Source organism: Triticum urartu, chromosome 7A (assembly GCF_056163025.1).
Source record: "Triticum urartu cultivar PI428250 chromosome 7A, HENAU_Tu73, whole genome shotgun sequence".
In the NCBI taxonomy this organism is placed as follows: Eukaryota; Viridiplantae; Streptophyta; class Magnoliopsida; order Poales; family Poaceae; genus Triticum; species Triticum urartu.
In genome coordinates, this window is record NC_141879.1 from 705565489 (window position 1) to 705587312 (window position 21824).

The following is a 21824-nucleotide window of genomic DNA, read 5'->3' on the forward strand; positions in this document are numbered from 1 at the left end:
CGTTTCACGACATAATTTTTTGTCTTTTTTGCACAGGTCACAGAAAAAGTTATTTTTTTCATGAAACTTTATGCATGCACATATAATATGAAGACGTACCCGTGCAACCTTTTTCAGATTTTTTTAGTATTAAGAAATGTGTTTTTCAAAGTGGGTTCATATGTATCCGGATTCATCCATGCACTTCCCACATGTCACCTTGTTGGTTGAACAATAGCTCTCCTAGTCACACATAAATTGGCAGATAATTCCGCGTGTGTAATGGGCAATTCCATTCACACTATGAGAATGATTTTATGCAGAATAAAAAAAGATTCCACTTCTCATGAAAGAAAAATGGGATTACAAAACTTTCAGAGTTCACACACTATCCATTTAATTTTTCCTTTTCAAAGGTATAAAATTTCGGCAAGTTGGAATTGGAATGGGAATCTGTCATGGAATAGGTGTCTGAATCAAGTTTTATTTTTTCTGGTTCAGGCCGGAAAACCCAGTTTTCAAATAACAATTAAATTCAAAAAATTGTAGCGTCAAAATATATTTAATTTAACCCCGTTTCTACTGGTGGTCAGAAGGCCTCCTTTTGAGCAGAAGGGCGCCTGTTCGGTTCCTGCGTACTGCAGCGTGACCACTTTTTTTAATTTTTTTTTGAATTTTTAGGATGGTATTCAATTTTTTCAGGGTTCACCAAAATTTCCGGAAACCGGCCCGGCCAGCCTGTTTCCGAATTGGTCTCAATTCAGCTTGTATGGAATCCGTCTTGGTCAGTTTTTTGGTAAGCTGTAATTGGAATCCTTCATGGAATAGTTGGGCCGAACAATTTCGCCATATAATTGCAAAATTCTTTTCGCCAACTGTACTCGATTGTTCCCACCACTCGCTGTGCGCTACTGCCGCCTCCCGAATCGCCCCGTCGCTGTTCCCCTTCGCCGCGGCTCCCATCACCGCCGCCGGCATGCTTAGTTTCTGCCCACCTAGAGGCCAGCGATGGCCGCGCCCGAGAGCTCACTAACGAGGACCGCCTCGACCTGCGCCCCCGAGACTATGCATGGGACGCACGTCTTCAAGATGGACAGGTACAGCCTGTACAGGGGCTTCGGCGTGTTAAACGTAGCATTGTACGTGACATAGGGATAGATAGAAATAGATGTTTAAGTGCTTCAGCTGGATAGATAGCTTATCTTCTGTAAACCGAACTCCTTTTATTCTCTCTTATCCCTTCTCCTCCAAGGATGTAATCTTAACAACTTGTATGCGTTGTCATCAGGGATGTGTGCCCCTGCCTATAAACATGCACGGCGCCCCCTCATACGAGGGTAAGACGCTTTCTGCCTATCGCACATGTTAATCAGAGCATCCCTCTTCCACTACATCTAGCTTTTCCAATCTCCATTAGTGCATAGCATGTCTTCCTCCGGCTCCTCCCAGATCGGCCTCAACAGCCAGGTCATGGAGAAGCTCACCTGTACGAACTACGTACTGTGGCGCGTCCAGATCACGCCACAGCTAAGGGGAGCTGGCGTCTTCGGCTATGCCGACGGTAGCACGCCGGAGCCAGACCGCTTCCTTCCTGGCAAGGACAAGGACGGCAAGGACTCCACCGAGCCCAACCCTCTCCACCCAATCTGGGTCCGGGAGGATCAACAAGTGCTCGGGTACCTGCTCAATAATCTCTCCAAAGAGGTGTTGGTGCAGGTGACCGCAATCACCACGACGCATGCGCTCTGGAAAACCCTGGCGGCCATGTTCTCCTCGCAGTCGCTCAGCCGCGTCAACAAAATCCGCACGGCTTTGCTTCATGCGCAGAAGGGAACTCAGCCGATCGCCACCTTCTTCGCCCACATGCGTGACCTCGCTGATGAACTCGCTGCGGCCGGCAAACCGCTGCAAGACGACGAGATCGTCTCCTACATCATCCATGCGCCGGACATGGAGTACCAGCCTCTGGTGTCGGCCCTCGACGCCCGCACCTCCCCCGTCACCCTGGATGAGCTGTTCACCATGCTAAGCAATTTTGACCAGCGCATGGCACTCTACCAGGGTTCAGGCGGCTTCAAGTCATCTTCGAACGCCGCCTCTCGTGGCCGCGGCGGCCGCCGCGGCGGACCTCAACGCGGCAAGACCAGATCGGGCAGTGGTGGCAACTCCTCCAACAACACCACTCCCCGCGCCGGTCGTTCCCCCCTCCACCAACTCCAAGGGCCGGGGCGGAGGTGGTGGCCGCGGCTCCAACCAAGCGCGCCCTGATGCGTCGTGATGCCAGATCTGTGGTAAGCTCGGGCACAACGCCTGGGACTGCTGGTATCGCTATGATGAGGAGGATGATGAGTCCCAGGATGAAGACAAGGTGGCGGCTGCTGCGGATGGCTCATACAGCGTCGACACCAACCGGTACGTCGACAGTGGTGCCACCGAACACATCACCAGCGAACTTGAGAAGGTGACCACGCGGGAAAAATACCCCGGCAAGGACCAAATCCACACTGCTAGTGGTGCAGGTATGAGGATTCGTCACGTTGGTCATACAATTATTAAAACTCCCCATCGCAAACTTCATCTTAGAAATTTTTTGCATGTCCCTAGTGCTAGTATGAATCTTCTTTCCGTTCATCGAATTGCCATTGACAATCATGTATTCCTCGAGTTTCATCCCTTTTTCTTTTTGATCAATGATCAGGCAACGAAGAAAGTGCTTTATCGAGGTAGATGCATTCGAGGACTCTACCCGTTGATCCCGGAGCGTCGAAGATTCAATAAACATGCTTATGGTGTTGCCAAACTTTCGTCAACACGATGGCATGATCGATTAGGACATGCCTCTTTTTCTTTAGTTGAAAGATTGCTTAGGAAAAATAAGCTCCCGTTTGTTGGTGAGTGCAATGTTGAAACAGTTTGTGATTTATGTCAACATGCTAAGAGTCATCAGTTGCCATATCCAATATCAACTAGTGTGTCTACAAAACCTTTGCAATTAATTTTTTTCGATGTTTTGAGTCCTACCCCTAGCTCCGTTGGTAGACACACATATTACGTGAGTTTTATTGATGACTACAACAAATACTCTTGGATCTATCTTCTTAAGAAAAGATCCGATGTCTTTCAAGTTTTTTAAAACTTTCAAGCTCTTATTGAGCGCAAGTTTGACAACAAGATCATTGCTGTTCAATCAGACTAGGGGGGGGGGTATGAAAAGTTAAACTCGTTCTTCCAAAACCTTGGCATCTCCCATCATGTGTCCTGTCCCCACGCTCACCAACAAAACGGTTCGGCAGAACATAAGGACAGCCACATTGCGGAGGTAGGACTAGCTCTCTTAGCCGGCGCCTCTATGCCCCTTAAATTTTGAGACGAGGCCTTTCTCACGGCTGTCCACAACATGCTTCCTAGTCGTGTCATCAATAATGAAACTCCAGTAGAAAGGTTACTTCATGTTAAACCCGACTACAAATCACTTTGTGTGTTTGGGTGTGCATGTTGGCCTAATCTTCACCCATACAACAATCGCAAACTCATGTTCCGCTCAAAGCAATGTGTTTTTCTTGGGTATAGTCCACTTCATAAAGGTGTTAAGTGCCTTGACATCTCCACTGGTCGTGTCTATATTTCTCGTGATGTGATCTTTGATGAAACAAAATTTCCTTTTGCTGATCTTCATCCTAATGCCGGCGCTAGACTCCGTCAAGAAATCCTTCTTTTGCCATCTCATCTATCCGGCCTTGATCACGAGGGAGAAAATAATTGTGCTGATCAGATGCTGACTAACCCTCTTAACCATACTCATGAGCTTTGTGATGTTGCAGGAGAAAACAACAGTGAAAACAGAGAAGAAAATGATGCACAAATCACTTCCCAAATGCCATATTTCATGTGTCATGGCGTGGGGGGCAAATCTTCCTTGGAACCCGCTGGATCCGCCTCGGGATTGCTGCAGGAGCAGCAGCGCAGGCAATCTGCGCGGGATCGGTGTGGGCTGACGCGCCAGAGCCGACAGCTGCGCCGCACGCCCGCACAACCGCCACGACTCCGCACGCGCCACGCAACCGACCGCAGCTGGAGGTGGCCCCGCGCCTGCTGGAGGTGGCCCCGGTCGTCGCCTCACACCTGGCAGCCCCCAAGTGGCCAACGCGCCGCGTGCTTCCCCGATGAGTCGCGCTGCTACAAGCGGCGCGCTGAGCCGCGGCTGACAGGCGCTGGATCCGGTGCTGATCTGCTCGGTCCCGCGCAATCATGCGCCCATGATGAGCCGGTCGGCCGGCCGGGATCTTCTGCAGCCTCTACAGTGCCTGGGTCATGAGATGCGGCCACAGAAGATCCAGGAGAAGCACGAGGCGAATCTGCCTTGGGTGTCGCAGCATCTAGAACTCCTGTCCTTGCTCCGGGATCTTCTGCGCCAACTGATCCTGCTACACTGTCACAACGAAGAACTAGACTACAACAAGGTGTGATCCAACCTGTTGATTATAAGCATATAACGAAATATGGCCTAGTTTGTTCCACAGGTGAACCAGGTTCGCCAAGCACTCTTGAGTAAGCACTTTGTGATGAAAAATGGAAAAAGGCAATGAAGGAAGAATTTTTGGCACTAGAGAAAAATAACACGTGGCATCTAGTTCCTCCATAATAAGGTAAAAATCTTATTGATTGCAAATGGGTCTTCAAAATAAAAAGGAAGTCTGATGGAACCATTAATCGGTACAAGGCAATACTTGTTGCCAAGGGTTTCAAGCAACGTTATGGAATAGACTATGAGGATACCTTTAGTCTCGTTGTTAAAGTTGCAACCATACGTCTTGTTTTGTCCATTGCTGTTTCCAGGGGCTGGAGTCTCAGACAACTGGATGTATAGAATGCGTTTCTGCATGGCGTTCTGGAAGAGGAGTGTAACGCCCTCGATGCGGCTATAGCTCCCACGTGTCGAGGCACGACTTAGAGACATAACCGCATTGAAAGCAATGTCGCAAGTCAGGCAATCATTACAACAACCCATGTGATATATAATAAAAGGGGGAAGAACATAGTTGGCTTACACTCGCCACATCACATCAGAGTACATAATTAACATCCATCAAACAAACACTCATGGCCCGACTACGGCGCCAAAATGGAAAAGAACCCAACATGCGACAAGGCCCTGAATCAAACCCCAACTAGGCACCACTACTGATCATCGGGAAAGGAAACATAATAACGCTGAGAGTCCTCGTCGAACTCCCACTTGAGCTCGTACTCGTCACCTGGAGCGGAATCACCTGGACCTGCATCTGGAGTTTATAGTATCTGTGAGCCACGGGTACTCAGCAATCTCGCACCCTCGCGATCAAGACTATATAAGCTTATAGGAAGGATAAGGCAAGAATATGTGGAGCTGCAGCAAGCGACTAGCATATATGTGGTGGCTAACTTATCCGCAAAAGAGAGCGAGAAGAGGAGGCAAGGCGCGAGCGAGAAACTAGAGGAACAACCTGCGCAAGCATTACACCAACACCGTGTCCACTTCCCGGACTCCGCCGAGAAGAGGCCATCACGGTAACACACTCGGTTGATTCATTTTAATTAATTAAGGTTTAAGTTATCTACAACCGGACATTAACAAATTCCCATCTGCCCATAACCGCGGGCACGGCTTTCGAAAGTTCAAACCCTGCAGGGGGTCCCAACTTAGCCCATGACAAGCTCTCACGGTCAACGAAGGAATAGACCTCCACCCGAGTCACACCGATCAGACTCGGTAACCCGGTACAACAAGACAATTCGACAGGTTAAAACAAGACCAGCAACACCGCCCGAATGTGCCGACAAATCCCGATAGGAGCTGCACATATCTCTTTCTCAGGGCACACTCAGATTGTCCAAACTTCCGATAGGCCAGCCCAGAGTTGCCCCTGGTAGCCATCGGCGGCTGACGGTTTGGACCAACACTCAGAGGAGCACTGGCCCGGGGGGGGGGGGTTTACAATAAGATGACCCTTGAGTCTGCAGAACCCAAGGGAAAAAAAGGCTAGGTGGCAAATGGTAAAACCAAGGTTGGGCATTGCTGGAAAAGCTTTAATCAAGGCGAACTATCAAGGGGTTCCCATTATAACCCAACCGCGTAAGGAACGCAAAAACCGGGAACATAACACCGACATGACGGAAACTAGGGCGGCAAGAGTGGAACAAAACACTAGACGAGAGGCCGAGCCTTCCACCCTTTACCAAGTATATAGATGCATTAAAATAACACAGCCATATAATGATATCCCAACAGGTAAATAAATATTCCAACAAGGAACGGCTCCAATCTTCACCTGCAACTAGCAACGCTATAAGAGGGGCTGAGCGAAGCGGTAACATAGCCAATCAACGGTTTGCTAGGACAAGGTGGGTTAGAGGTTGACATGGCAATTAGGAGGCTGACAAGCAAAAGGTAGGCATCGTAGCATTGGCAAAGCAAGAGCGAGCAAACTAGCATAGCAAAGATAGTAGTGATTTCGAGGGTATGATCATCTTGCCTGCACAGTTGTCAAAGTTGACTGGATCCTCACAAGCAAGCTCAACGGGCTCCTCGGTAGAGAACTCGTCTCCCGGCTCTATCCAAACAAGACGAACAAGCAACAAGGATACAATCAACCACGTGCAAGACCAAGCAATATGATGAAATGATGATATGCTATGCGGGATGCGATGCGGGATGCAAAATGCAAGATATGACAGGAAATGCATGAACCTGGCCTCAACTTGGAATTCCAAGGGTGCCACTGGATAGAGAGGATGAAATCGCTTGAAAACGATATAAAGATCATTGGAATCGGAGTTACGGTTTGGAAATGGCAAGCGTTTTAAGATATGACACCGGTCTGCGATTTACAGCAAGTAGGCATCTAAATGCAATGAAATGAACATGCTACAGCCACCAAACATGAAAACAAAGTACATGGCAGTGATGTACACAAGATGGTTAACAAAACACTAGCACTGAGCCATAGGCAAGTTCATCCATTAAGAGGTTCAAACAAGCATGGCAAAAATGAATATGCAAAACAGATTCCAGACTTAGTGAAATTAACACTAGTCTGAAAATTTCAGATCACGATGCTCTCTTCGGAGCAGAAAAACAATATGATACATGACCTGAACATGACAAGTAAGAACATGGCATGGAGCTACTCAACAAGCTTAACAAAAGTCCCAAAGTGACCTGGGGCCAAAAGGGATCACAAAATATATTAACGGGCACACGAACATAGCTAAAACACAATCAGTTTTCAGACAGTGAAAACTGAGACATGCTGAAATATAACTCACGAAGGCATGTAAACGAGCTCGATGCACTCACCACGGTGCAAGTCATGGCAAGTCAGGCACACACCCATTATGAAGGCACAAAATACAAGCTAGAAATGGCAAGAACAATGGCATAGCATGCACGGATCAACTACAACAACGCCGGCAAAATCGCAAACGAGTTGACGATCTGCCCAGATTCACCACGAAGCAAAAGTAGAGCTCGATTGACTCAAGCTAGGGTGCACCATAATTGCAAACAAAGACATGTATGGATAGAGCATAACATGGATAACAAAAGTCCCTTACTGAACATCCTCAAAAGAGGCACGGATCATTAGGAAACAAGCTGAACATATGGCATCATGAACTAAAATATCCCAGACTTAGTGAAAACAACTAAGTCCCTGAAAACAGATTTCCCGGGTGCCTCTCTTTGCAAGCTTGCACAAGTCACCACACACATCCTAAAAATGCATGGGTTGCACCTCTGGAAAGAAGACAAAATGCTTAACAATACATATGAAGGACTCACAGGCATAACATGCACACAATAAACATGGCAAAAATGACAAAAGTCTAAGATGAACTAGCAGATCTGACAAATAACTCACGAAGCCTCCTACCAACAGCATTTTGGGCATCAAGATCAGCTCGAATGAAAATGACGCAATGTAATGAAATGATGTACCCGTCGAGGCGAACATTTTTATATATTATATGCCCAAAACGGAGCTACGGATGCAAAGTTACGGGGCCTCGAACATAGCAACTTGGACTAAAAATCCTGGGACTTGGAAGAATTTCACCTAGGGTTTACTGTTCATCCCGGGTCAGATCTGGATCGGCGCGACACTGTTCACGCCGGGGCACGGAAGTCGAGGACGCCGGCGTCGAGGGAGGTGGCCGGAGATGGAGGAGAGGCCGGGCTGGGCCGGCCGGCGTGGAGGCTCGCCGTGGCGGCGACTCGGCGTGGTGGGGCGGCGGCGGCTTCGAGGCGAGGCGGCGGCGAGCTCCGGCGACTTGGGCCGGCGACACGAGGCGGTGCGGGCGGCCGGCGAAGCTCCGGTGCGGCAGCGCGTGGTCTCCGGCGCGGGGTCGCGCGGGAGGAAGACGGCGGCAGGGCGATGGGCTCTCGGGGCGAGGAGGCGGCGAGGGAGTTGGGCCCCGCGGGCCAGACGCGGGCCCCGCGGGCCTGACGCGGCGGGAGGCGGCGAAGTGGTCCGGCGGCGGTGGCGAATCGTGGCGTGCCATGTGGCGGCGGAGGAGGAGTTTGGACGTGTCCGTCGGCAGGGACTTTGTCCGGCGGGCGCGTGGGGTGGATCTAGGGTTCGGAGGTAGGGAAAGATCCGAAAATGGAGGGGGTATAAATAGGCATAAGTAGGGCTAGGAGAGTCCAAATGAGGTGCGGTTTTCGGCCACGCGATCGTGATCGAACGCTCTAGGATATGGAGCAGAGTTTGGTGGATTTTGGGCCAAATTTGAGGGGTGTTGGGCTGCAACACACACGAGGCCTTTTCGGTCCCTCGGTTAACCGTTGGAGTATCAAACGAAGTCCAAATGATACGAAACTTGACAGGCGGTCTATCGGTAGTAAACCAAGGCCGCATGGCAAGTCTCGGTCCAATCCGGAAATGTTTAATCCCCACACACGAAAGAAAGCTAGAAATGACCACCGGAGGAGAACGAAGCGCCGGAATGTAAAACGGACAACGGGGAAAATGCTCGAATGCATGAGATGAACACGTATGCAAATGCAATGCACATGATGACATGATATGAGATGCAAGAAAAACGAAAACAACACACGGAGACAAAACCCGAACCCGAGGAAATAAATATAACTTAACGCCGGAAACGGCAAGAGTTGGAGTACAAATTGGGAAAGTATATCTGGGGCGTTACAACACTCCACCACTACGAAAAGATCTCGTCCCGAGATCTAGGACTGAAAGAACTCCGGGTACTCAGAACGGAGGTGATCCTCGCGTTCCCAGGTAGCTTCACGGTCGGAATGGTGAGACCACTTGACTTTGAGAAATTTGATTGACTTGTTGCGAGTCTTGCGTTCAGTCTGTTCAAGAATAGCAACTGGGTGCTCACGATAAGAGAGATCTTCTTGGAGCTCAATGTCCTCGAAGTTGACGGTGCGGTCAGAAGTCTTGAAGCAATTTCGAAGCTGAGAGACATGGAACACATCATGAACATTTGCAAAGTTTGAAGGAAGCTCGAGTTGATAGGCGAGGTCGCCTCTCTTGCTGACAATCTTGAAAGGTCCCACGTATCTAGGGGCAAGCTTCCCTTTGATACCGAAGCGACGAGTACCTTTCATAGGAGAGACACGGAGGTAAACATGATCTCCGATCTCGAAAGCCAATTCACGGTGCTTACTATCATAGTAGCTCTTCTGGCGAGATTGGGCTGCTTTGAGGTTATCACGAATGACTTTGCACATTTCTTCTGCTTCTGTGATTAAGTCATTACCCAGCAGCTGACGTTCACCGGTTTCAGACCAGTTGAGAGGGGTACGACACTTCCTGCCATACAGAATGTCAAATGGGGCCTTGCCCGAACTTGCTTGAAAACTGTTGTTGTATGAGAATTCAGCATAAGGAAGACAATCCTCCCACTTCATGCTGAAGGAGATCACACAAGCCCTGAGCATATCTTCAAGAATCTGGTTGACACGCTCGACTTGACCGCTTGTTTGAGGATGGAAAGCAGTGCTGAAGCGGATGTTGGTGCCCATGGCCTTCTGAAAAGAATCCCAAAACTTCGAGGTAAAGATGCTGCCACGGTCTGAAGATATCACTTGAGGAATACCGTGCAGAGAGACAATGCGAGAGGTATAGAGTTCCGCCAATTGAGCTGCAGTGATCGACTCTTTGATAGGCAGAAAGTGAGCCACTTTGGTGAGCTTGTCGATGACAACAAATATAGCATCATTGCCACGCTTGGACTTTGGAAACCCAATCACGAAGTCCATTTCAATGTGGTCAAACTTCCATTTTGGAATGGCAAGAGGTTGGAGGAGACCAGCTGGCCTTTGGTGTTCTGCCTTCACTCTTCTGCAGACATCACATTCATTCACGAATTGAGCGATCTCGCGCTTCATTCGAGTCCACCAATAAGCTTGCTTGAGGTCCTGATACATCTTCGTACTCCCAGGGTGGATGGAGAGGAGAGAATTGTGAGCCTCGTTCATGATCACTTTACGAAGTTCACCTTTGGGCACAACAATACGATCCTCGAAGAAGAGAGTGTCCTTGTCATCAAGGCGGTAGCACTTGTACTTGGACTGACTCTTGGCAATCCCAATCTTCACCTTTTTCACCATAGCATCAAGAAGCTGGGCTTGGCGAATCTGGTCTTCCAAGGTAGGAGAGACTTGAAGGTTGGCGAGGAAACCTTGAGGAACAACTTGCAGATTCAGCTTGCGGAAAGCTTCACAAATCTCGGGTTGATAAGGCTTGAGAATCAGACTGTTGCAGTAGGCCTTTCTGCTCAAAGCGTCAGCAATCACATTGGCCTTGCCTGGAGTATACTCAATACTCGGATTATACTCTTGAATCATTTCGACCCATCGAGTTTGCCTTAGGTTGAGATTAGGCTGAGTGAAGATGTACTTGAGGCTCTTGTGATCGGTGAAAATGTCCACTTTTCTTCCCAATAGAAGATGCCTCCAAGTCAAAAGAGCATGCACAACTGCCGCCAACTCAAGATCATGAGTGGGGTAGTTCTTCTCATTAGGCTTCAACTGGCGAGATGTATAAGCAACAACTTTCTTCTCTTGCATCAAAACTGCGCCGAGACCTTGGAGAGAGGCATCACAAAAGACCTCGTACGGCTTGGTTTCATCAGGCGGAGTCAGAACTGGAGCAGTGATCAACTTCTCTTTCAAAGTGTTTAAAGCAATATCACACTCTGGAGACCAAACATACTTGACATGCTTCTGAAGAAGATTTGAGAGAGGCTTCGCGATCTTGGAAAAGTTATCAACGAATCTTCGACAATAGCTTGCGAGACCGAGGAAACTGCGGAGTTGCTTCACGTTCTGAGGAGGTTCCCAATTCACAATTGCGGATACCTTCTCGGGATTCACAGAAATGCCCTTGGCAGAGATGATATGACCAAGATAAAGAACCTCATCGAGCCAAAATTCACACTTGGAGAACTTGGCGTAGAACTGATGTTCCCTGAGCTTATCGAGAACCAAACGCAAGTGCTTGGCATGATCTTCCTTGTTCTTGGAGAAAACCAGAATGTCATCGAGATAGACCAAAACGAAGTCATTGGTGTAGGCGTTGAAGATGAAGTTCATCATGCGAGAGAACGTCGGAGGAGCGTTGGCGAGGCCAAAAGACATGACGGTGTATTCATATGAACCAAAACTTGTTCTGAACGCCGTCTTGGGAATATCTTCTTCACGAATGCGAATCTGGTGATAACCCATACGGAGATCAAGCTTGGAGAATACTTGGGCACCTTTGAGTTGTTCGAACAGCTCATTGATGTTGGGAAGTGGGTATTTGTTCTTGATGGTCTTCTTGTTCACCGGACGGTAATCAACACAAAGTCGGCTCGATCCATCCTTCTTCTTCACAAAAAGAACACCACAACCCCACGGAGAAGTACTAGGCCGGATGAGACCCAATCTTTCTTGCTCATCGAGTTGCTTCTTCAGCTCCTTCAACTCCTCAGGTCCGAGCTTGTAAGGACGTTTGCACACAGGTTCCGTGCCAGGTTCAAGTTCAATAACGAATTCAACTGGCCGGTGCGGAGGCATTCCTGGGAGCTCTTCTGGAAAAACGTCTTGATATTCGCAAACGACAGGAATTTGAGAGATGGCATCCAATTCACCCTTCTCATTGAGAGAAAACAGACGGACAGTATTATCCCGAGCGGCAAAGATAATTACATTCTCAGACGAATGAGTCAATTGGATCTGCCTGGCTGCACAATCAAGCTGAGCCTTGTGCTTAGAAAGCCAATCCATTCCGAGAATAAGATCAATATCCGAGTTACCAAGAACCATTGGAGAAGCCAGAAACTTGAAATCACCCATCATGATAGAAATATCCGGAATCTCGTGATTAGCAAGCAAACATTTACCCGGAGAGACGACTGCTAACGGTTTATGCATAACTTGGGAAGTCAATTCATGCTTAGATGCAAAAGGTTTCGAGATAAAGCAATGCGATGCACCAGTGTCAAAAAGAACTTTTGCAGGAACATCGTTAACAGGAAGGTTACCCATGATCACATCTGACGAGTCCTCTGCCTGAGCTGCATTCATCAAATTGACCTTGGCATGCTTGGGGTTATGCTTGACCACAGCTGTACTTGCCGATCTGACAGGAGGAGGAGGAGGAAGACGCCTCTGGTTGAAACACTTGTTGGCATAGTGACCCTTCTGTTGGCACTTGTTGCACGTGACCTCTGAAAGCGGACGGTGATACGGAGCACTCGATCTTGGAGCTTGAGACGAAGTCTTGTTCTGAAAGCCTGGGTTGGATGGGTGGGAAGAACCACTGCCACCTTTGCTCTTCTGCTGATACGGCTGACGGAACGGAGGAGGAGGAAGCCAAAACTTCTGCTGCTTGGCCACTTGAGTAGAGGAAGAAGGAGTAACATCTCTGACTCGCTTCCTGGAAGCATCACACCTCAACTGAGCAGCCTCTTGCTTCAGTGCCATGTTGTAGAACTCATCGTATCTCAAGGGCTCGAAGAGGACAAGAGCGAGCTGAATATCTTCTCTGAGACCACCCCTGAACTGGTATATCATGCTCTTCTCATCAGGCACGTCCTGCTTGGCAAAGCGGGCAAGCTTCTGGAACAATTTGTTGTAGTCATAGACAGACAAAGAGCCTTGCTTCAGATTGCGGAATTCCTCACGCTTGCTTTCAACCACGCTCTGCGGAATGTGATGAGCTCAGAAATCTTGACGGAAATCATCCCAAGTGATAACACGTCCACCTCTGGAGTCCTTGTACTGCTGGAACCACTCTGCAGCCTGATCTTTGAGTTGGAAGGAAGCGAACTTGACAAAGTCCTCAGGCCTGACGTTACTGCACTCGAAATGCTTACACAGATCCACAAGCCAATCGTCAGCATCGGTTGCCTCAACACAATTGCTGAAAGTCTTTGGCCCATTAGCAAGGAACTGGTTGAGTGTAGCAAAGTGACTCTGATTGCTGCCTTGATTCCCTTGACTGCCTTGATTGCGCTCTTGGATAATTTGCATGATCAGCTGAGTGTTTGCATTGGTTGCGGCCATCACAAATTGCCATGCCTCTGGAGGAGGTGGAGGCGGTGGCGGATCTTGATTCTGGTTCTGACTGGTGCTCTTAGCGGGAGCCATCCTGAAGAGGTTGACCACCGTTAGCACATAGACAGATAAATGAAGCTGAAACCAACAGAATGAAAATTGCAACATAAAGTCTTCACATCCGAACAAAATGAACGAATGCATTTCTCTTGAAGTGGTCACATATTCCTAAATTGCGAAGCCACGAAGAATCAGGTAGAAGGGGTACAACAACGAGGGATGGAATCAACATATGACGTCGAAGCAAAACGAATGCCACAACTCGAAATAAAACCAAGGGTTGGCTTGCGGAATAAGCCGGAACAAATACATGATAGAAATTTCGTCCGAAGTTTTCGTGGTGGGACCTACACGGGCTCGATCGTACAGCACCATCATGTACAAGGTAGTGCACATGACATACGAAGCGTCCCCGAGTCAGCATAGCCAAGGACTCTTTAAGACACAATGAGACCACTGTAAAATCGACCGTGAATAGGCGAACCACTAGACGTCGAACCCCAATTTCATATCATACATCTGTCGGAAAGATATCCTAAGGCTACTTGAATTCCCTCCTATGAAACTCCCGAAATTTTCCGGTTATGCAATCAGGTGTTGGGGATACAGGGGAGCATAATATCTCACTCAAGCTAGCAAATCCTACATCCAGCTGTATCCATCCTTCAACACATAACCAAGAAACCTTCGGAAACCATCTATCTCAACCTTCGAAAAGCATCCGTTATACAAGTTATGGCGATACTCCCGAACTCCCGCCCCAGTACTGGGTGGCGTCGAGGTTATCTCACCAACGAACTGCATAAAGGAGATTTTCGATGTCGCGCACAAATCTCAAGTATACCAGAATTGCAACGATAAAATTGTGACGACAACACCTCGGAGCTCAACTCCCTGGGACACTGCCACAACCCCTAAAGACAGGAGGCACCAAGAACAATGTTCTCGTCACAAAACCATCGGAACAAAACCAAGATACTCGCGTGATCCTAAAATTTTTTTTAGTGAAATTTGAGAAGAGAAGAGTCAAAACTCTACGTCAGGAAGCCTTACCAGAGCGATGAGGAGACTGAGAAGTAAAAAGAATTCCTAAGTTCTCCGATATATAATTCCTAAGGACTCAAAACATTTTTCTAGACACAACTCGGCTTCTAAAAACGATCAAGCAATGGGGGCTCCTAAGGTCGGGGAAGGCTCTGATTACCAACTTGTAACGCCCTCGATGCGGCTATAGCTCCCACGTGTCGAGGCACGACTTAGAGACATAACCGCATTGAAAGCAATGTCGCAAGTCAGGCAATCATTACAACAACCCATGTGATATATAATAAAAGGGGGAAGAACATAGTTGGCTTACACTCGCCACGTCACATCAGAGTACATAATTAACATCCATCAAACAAACACTCATGGCCCGACTACGGCGCCAAAATGGAAAAGAACCCAACATGCGACAAGGCCCTGAATCAAACCCCAACTAGGCACCACTACTGATCATCGGGAAAGGAAACATAATAACGCTGAGAGTCCTCGTCGAACTCCCACTTGAGCTCGTACTCGTCACCTGGAGCGGAATCACCTGGACCTGCATCTGGAGTTTATAGTATCTGTGAGCCACGGGTACTCAGCAATCTCGCACCCTCGCGATCAAGACTATATAAGCTTATAGGAAGGATAGGGCAAGAATATGTGGAGCTGCAGCAAGCGACTAGCATATATGTGGTGGCTAACTTATCCGCAAAAGAGAGCGAGAAGAGGAGGCAAGGCGCGAGCGAGAAACTAGAGGAACAACCTGCGCAAGCATTACACCAACACCGTGTCCACTTCCCGGACTCCGCCGAGAAGAGGCCATCACGGTAACACACTCGGTTGATTCATTTTAATTAATTAAGGTTTAAGTTATCTACAACCGGACATTAACAAATTCCCATCTGCCCATAACCGCGGGCACGGCTTTCGAAAGTTCAAACCCTGCAGGGGGTCCCAACTTAGCCCATGACAAGCTCTCACGGTCAACGAAGGAATAGACCTCCACCCGAGTCACACCGATCAGACTCGGTAACCCGGTACGACAAGACAATTCGACAGGTTAAAACAAGACCAGCAACACCGCCCGAATGTGCCGACAAATCCCGATAGGAGCTGCACATATCTCTTTCTCAGGGCACACTCAGATTGTCCAAACTTCCGATAGGCCAGCCCAGAGTTGCCCCTGGTAGCCATCGGCGGCTGACGGTTTGGACCAACACTCAGAGGAGCACTGGCCCGGGGGGGTTTAAAATAAGATGACCCTTGAGTCTGCAGAACCCAAGGGAAAAAAAGGCTAGGTGGCAAATGGTAAAACCAAGGTTGGGCATTGCTGGAAAAGCTTTAATCAAGGCGAACTATCAAGGGGTTCCCATTATAACCCAACCGCGTAAGGAACGCAAAAACCGGGAACATAACACTGACATGACGGAAACTAGGGCGGCAAGAGTGGAACAAAACACTAGACGAGAGGCCGAGCCTTCCACCCTTTACCAAGTATATAGATGCATTAAAATAACACAGACATATAATGATATCCCAACAGGTAAATAAATATTCCAACAAGGAACGGCTCCAATCTTCACCTGCAACTAGCAACGCTATAAGAGGGGCTGAGCGAAGCGGTAACATAGCCAATCAACGGTTTGCTAGGACAAGGTGGGTTAGAGGTTGACATGGCAATTAGGAGGCTGACAAGCAAAAGGTAGGCATCGTAGCATTGGCAAAGCAAGAGCGAGCAAACTAGCATAGCAAAGATAGTAGTGATTTCGAGGGTATGATCATCTTGCCTGCACAGTTGTCAAAGTTGACTTGATCCTCACAAGCAAGCTCAACGGGCTCCTCGGTAGCGAACTCGTCTCCCGGCTCTACCCAAACAAGACAAACAAGCAACAAGGATACAATCAACCACGTGCAAGACCAAGCAATATGATGAAATGATGATATGCTATGCGGGATGCGATGCGGGATGCAAAATGCAAGATATGACAGGAAATGCATGAACCTGGCCTCAACTTGGAATTCCCAGGGTGCCACTGGATAGAGGGGATGAAATCGCTTGAAAACGATATAAAGATCATTGGAATCGGAGTTACGGTTTGGAAATGGCAAGCGTTTTAAGATATGACACCGGTCTGCGATTTACAGCAAGTAGGCATCTAAATGCAACGAAATGAACATGCTACAGCCACCAAACATGAAAACAAAGTACATGGAAGTGATGTACACAAGATGGTTAACAAAACACTAGCACTGAGCCATAGGCAAGTTCATCCATTAAGAGGTTCAAACAAGCATGGCAAAAATGAATATGCAAAACAGATTCCAGACTTAGTGAAATTAACACTAGTCTGAAAATTTCAGATCACGATGCTCTCTTCGGAGCAGAAAAACAACATGATACATGACCTGAACATGACAAGTAAGAAAATGGCATGGAGCTACTCAACAAGCTTAACAAAAGTCCCAAAGTGACCTGGGGCCAAAAGGGATCACAAAATATATTAACGGGCACACGAACATAGCTAAAACACAATCAGTTTTCAGACTTAGTGAAAACTGAGACATGCTGAAATATAACTCACGAAGGCATGTAAACGAGCTCGATGCACTCACCACGGTGCAAGTCATGGAAAGGCAGGCACACACCCATTATGAAGGCACAAAATACAAGCTAGAAATGGCAAGAACAATGGGATAGCATGCACGGATCAACTACAACAACGCCGGCAAAATCGCAAACGAGTTGACGATCTGCCCAGATTCACCATGAAGCAAAAGTAGAGCTCGATTGACTCAAGCTAGGGTGCACCATAATTGCAAACAAAGACATGTATGGATAGAGCATAACATGGATAACAAAAGTCCCTTACTGAACATCCTCAAAAGAGGCACGGATCATTAGGAAACAAGCTGAACATATGGCATCATGAACTAAAATATCCCAGACTTAGTGAAAACAACTAAGTCCCTGAAAACAGATTTCCCGGGTGCCTCTCTTTGCAAGCTTGCACAAGTCACCACACACATCCTAAAAATGCATGGGTTGCACCTCTGGAAAGAAGACAAAATGCTTAACAATACATATGAAGGACTCACAGGCATAACATGCACACAATAAACATGGCAAAAATGACAAAAGTCTAAGATGAACTAGCAGATCTGACAAATAACTCACGAAGCCTCCTACCAACAGCATTTTGGGCATCAAGATCAGCTCGAATGAAAATGACGCAATGTAATGAAATGATGTACCCGTCGAGGCGAACATTTTTATATATTATATGCCCAAAACGGAGCTACGGATGCAAAGTTACGGGGCCTCGAACATAGCAACTTGGACTAAAAATCCTGGGACTTGGAAGAATTTCACCTAGGGTTTACTGTTCATCCCGGGTCAGATCTGGATCGGCGCGACACTGTTCACGCCGGGGCACGGAAGTCGAGGACGCCGGCGTCGAGGGAGGTGGCCGGAGATGGAGGAGAGGCCGGGCTGGGCCGGCCGGCGTGGAGGCTCGCCATGGCGGCGACTCGGCGTGGTGGGGCGGCGGCGGCTTCGAGGCGAGGCGGCGGCGAGCTCCGGCGACTTGGGCCGGCGACACGAGGCGGTGCGGGCGGCCGGCGAAGCTCCGGTGCGGCAGCGCGCGGTCTCCGGCGCGGGGTCGCGCGGGAGGAAGACGGCGGCGGGGCGATGGGCTCTCGGGGCGAGGAGGCGGCGAGGGAGTTGGGCCCCGCGGGCCAGACGCGGGCCCCGCGGGCCTGACGCGGCGGGAGGCGGCGAAGTGGTCCGGCGGCGGTGGCGAATCGTGGCGTGCCACGTGGCGGCGGCGGAGGAGTTTGGACGTGTCTGTCGGCAGGGACTTTGTCCGGCGGGCGCGTGGGGTGGATCTAGGGTTCGGAGGTAGGGAAAGATCCGAAAATGGAGGGGGTATAAATAGGCATAAGTAGGGCTAGGAGAGTCCAAATGAGGTGCGGTTTTCGGCCACGCGATCGTGATCGAACGCTCTAGGACATGGAGCAGAGTTTGGTGGGTTTTGGGCCAAATTTGAGGGGTGTTGGGCTGCAACACACACGAGGCCTTTTCGGTCCCTCGGTTAACCGTTGGAGTATCAAACGAAGTCCAAATGATACGAAACTTGACAGGCGGTCTATCGGTAGTAAACCAAGGCCGCATGGCAAGTCTCGGTCCAATCCGGAAATGTTTAATCCCCACACACGAAAGAAAGCTAGAAATGACCACCGGAGGAGAACGAAGCGCCGGAATGTAAAAATGACAACGGGGAAAATGCTCGAATGCATGAGATGAACACGTATGAAAATGCAATGCACATGATGACATGATATGAGATGCAAGAAAAACGAAAACAACACACGGAGACAAAACCCGAACCCGAGGAAATAAATATAACTTAACGCCGGAAACGGCAAGAGTTGGAGTACAAATTGGGAAAGTATATCTGGGGCGTTACAAGGAGGTATACATGAAACAACCTCCTGGGTTTGAGAATGAAAATGCACCCTCATTTGTATGCAAATTTGAAAAAACACTTTATGGGTTAAAGCAAGCACCAAGGGCATGGTACTCACGTCTCTGCCATAAGATACAAACACTTGGCTTTGTTCCTTCCAAGTCTGACACCTCATTGTTCATTTACAATAAATTGAACACTACCATATTTTTCCTCATTTATTTTGATGATATTATTGTTACAAGTTCATCTGATGAGGCAATATCTAGATTGTTGAAGGATTTGAGTGCAGATTTTGCTCTTAAGGATCTTGGAGATCTTCATTATTTCCTAGGGATTGAATTGAAGAAACATGATGATGGGCTTCATCTCTTCCAGGAAAAATATGCCACTGATTTGGTGAAAAATGATGGCTTGCAAGGTTGTAAACCCTCACCTACTCCTTTGTCAAGTTCTGAGAAACTGTCTCTCACAGAAGGTACACCTCTAAGTAAAGAAGATAGCACTAAATACAGGAGTTTGGTAGGTGCACTGCAGTACTTAACATTGAAAAGACCTGATATTTCTTTTGCTATTAACAAAGTATGCCAGTTCCTTCATGCACCCACTACTGTTTATTGGACTGTTGCCAAACGTATAGTTAGATATGTCAAAAATACTTTGAGCACTAGTCTTAATTTCAGCAAGTCACCATCTACTTTGGTCAGTGCCTTCTCAGACTCTGATTGGGCAGACAACCTAGATGATAGGCGCTCCACTAGTGGGTCTGCAATATTTTTTTGTCCTAACTTCATATCATGGAGTGCAAGAAAACAGGCAACTGTCTAGATTCAGTACAGATGCATAATACAAAGCATTGGCAAATGCAACAGCAGGAATTATATGGGTTCAATCCATTCTTAAGGAACTTGGTGTGAGAAATACTCAAACTCCATGTTTGTGGTGTGACAATCTTGGCGCTACCTATCTATCTGCTAATCCTGTGTTTCATGCAAGAACAAAACACATCGAGATAGATTTCCACTTTGTCAAAGAAAGGGTTACTAATAAGCAACTTGACATTCGGTTTGTGCACTCTAGAGATCAAGTTGCAGATGGATTCACCAAAGCTTTGCCCACACGGAGTTTTGAAGACTTCAAGCATAATCTCAACTTGATGAAGTTGTGATTAAGGGAGGGTGTTAAACGTAGCATTGTATGTGACATAGGGATAGATAGAGATAGATGTTTAAGTGCTTCGGCTGGATAGATAGCTTATCTCCTGTAAACCGAACTCCTCTTATTCTCTCTTATCCGTTCTCCTTCAAGGATGTAATCTTAACAACTTGTATGCGCTGTCATCAGGGATGTGCGCCCCTGCCTATAAACATGCACGGCGCCCCCTCATACGAGGGTAAGACGCTTTCCGCCTATCGCACATGGCGTTGGGAAGGTCATCGAGTCTGCTACTTTCGCCGTCAGCGGCTACGACTGGTGCGTCCGCTTCTACCCCGACGGTAGAAGGGAAGAGAGCAACAAATGGGTGTCTGTCTACCTCGAGCTCAAGACCGAGAACACTGAGGTGAGGGCGCTCTACAGTATGTGGCTGCTCGACCAGGCCACAGTGGATCCGCGGCCACAGACTTATGCCCAGCCAAACCCTAGCCAGATAGACCCGTCAGTTTTTGACACCCGTTACAATGCAGCCGTGACCCCGAGCTGGGGCTTTACCAAATTTTGGAGGAAGAGTGAACTTGGAGAGTATATTATTGACGACATTCTATGCATCCAGTGCAATCTTACAGTGATCAACTTCAAGGAGGTGCATGTGGAGGAGCCCAAGATGGAAGTTGTGGTCCGAGTGCCGTCGTCATCAGAGCTATTGGATAATCTCAGTAACTTGCTGGGCGCTACAGAGGGAGCTGATGTATCTTTCATTGTCAAGCATGAGGTTTTCTCAGCTCATAAGATCATTCTCGCAATGCGTTCAGTGGTCTTCTGGGCGGAGTTTTATGGTCCAATGAGGGACGAACAAAGGTGCATTGTAACTGTTGAAGACATGCATCCCGCTGCTTTCAGAGGACTGCTTCATTTCATCTACAAGGATTCGTTGCCTCGGATGGGTGACCTGAATAATGACGAGTATGAAGAAATGCTTAGGCATTTGCTTGTCGCTGCAGATAGGTATGCCATGGAAAGGATGAAATTGATGTGCGAGAGCAAGCTGTGCGAGGTTCTAAGTGCCGAGACTGTGGGGTACCACGCTAGCTCTAGCCCACCAGCGCCATTGCAGCCAGCTCAAAGATGCTGGCATTGAGTTTATTATGAACTCTTCGAATAGAATGGTTGCTGTGGTGGTGGCAAGTAAAGGCTATGAGAAACTGAAAAGGGAATGCCCTACTGTCATTGCGGATATATGGGAGAAAACATCTAAGAGACACAGACTTTAATATGCTGACTGTGGATTAACTTGAGCATAGTTACTTAAATTGAAACCTTAGTAACCTGAGATTAGTTTGTCCTTTTCTTAAGTTCTTAGATATTATTTGGAGAAGGATAAGTTTCGTAAAATGTTTACGATATGTACTGCTCTGTTATATGAACCTATGCTATATCAGTAACATTCTCTAATATGTTTTGCTCTGTTGGCTAGCAGTACATTTACTGTTTCTGTTTTTTTTCCTTTTATGTGCAAATTTCATTTCCCAAAGCAGTGAGTAACTATCTTCCATGACCACATCTATCGTGAGATGAGTTAA

The 21824-nt window shown here is 47.9% G+C and overlaps 1 pseudogene; it reads left to right on the plus strand.

Moving 5' to 3' along the window:
* The first annotated feature begins 987 nt into the window (after window positions 1-987).
* Window positions 988-21515, plus strand: LOC125524218 (BTB/POZ and MATH domain-containing protein 2-like; annotated as a pseudogene).
* Window positions 21516-21824: the final 309 nt, after the last annotated feature.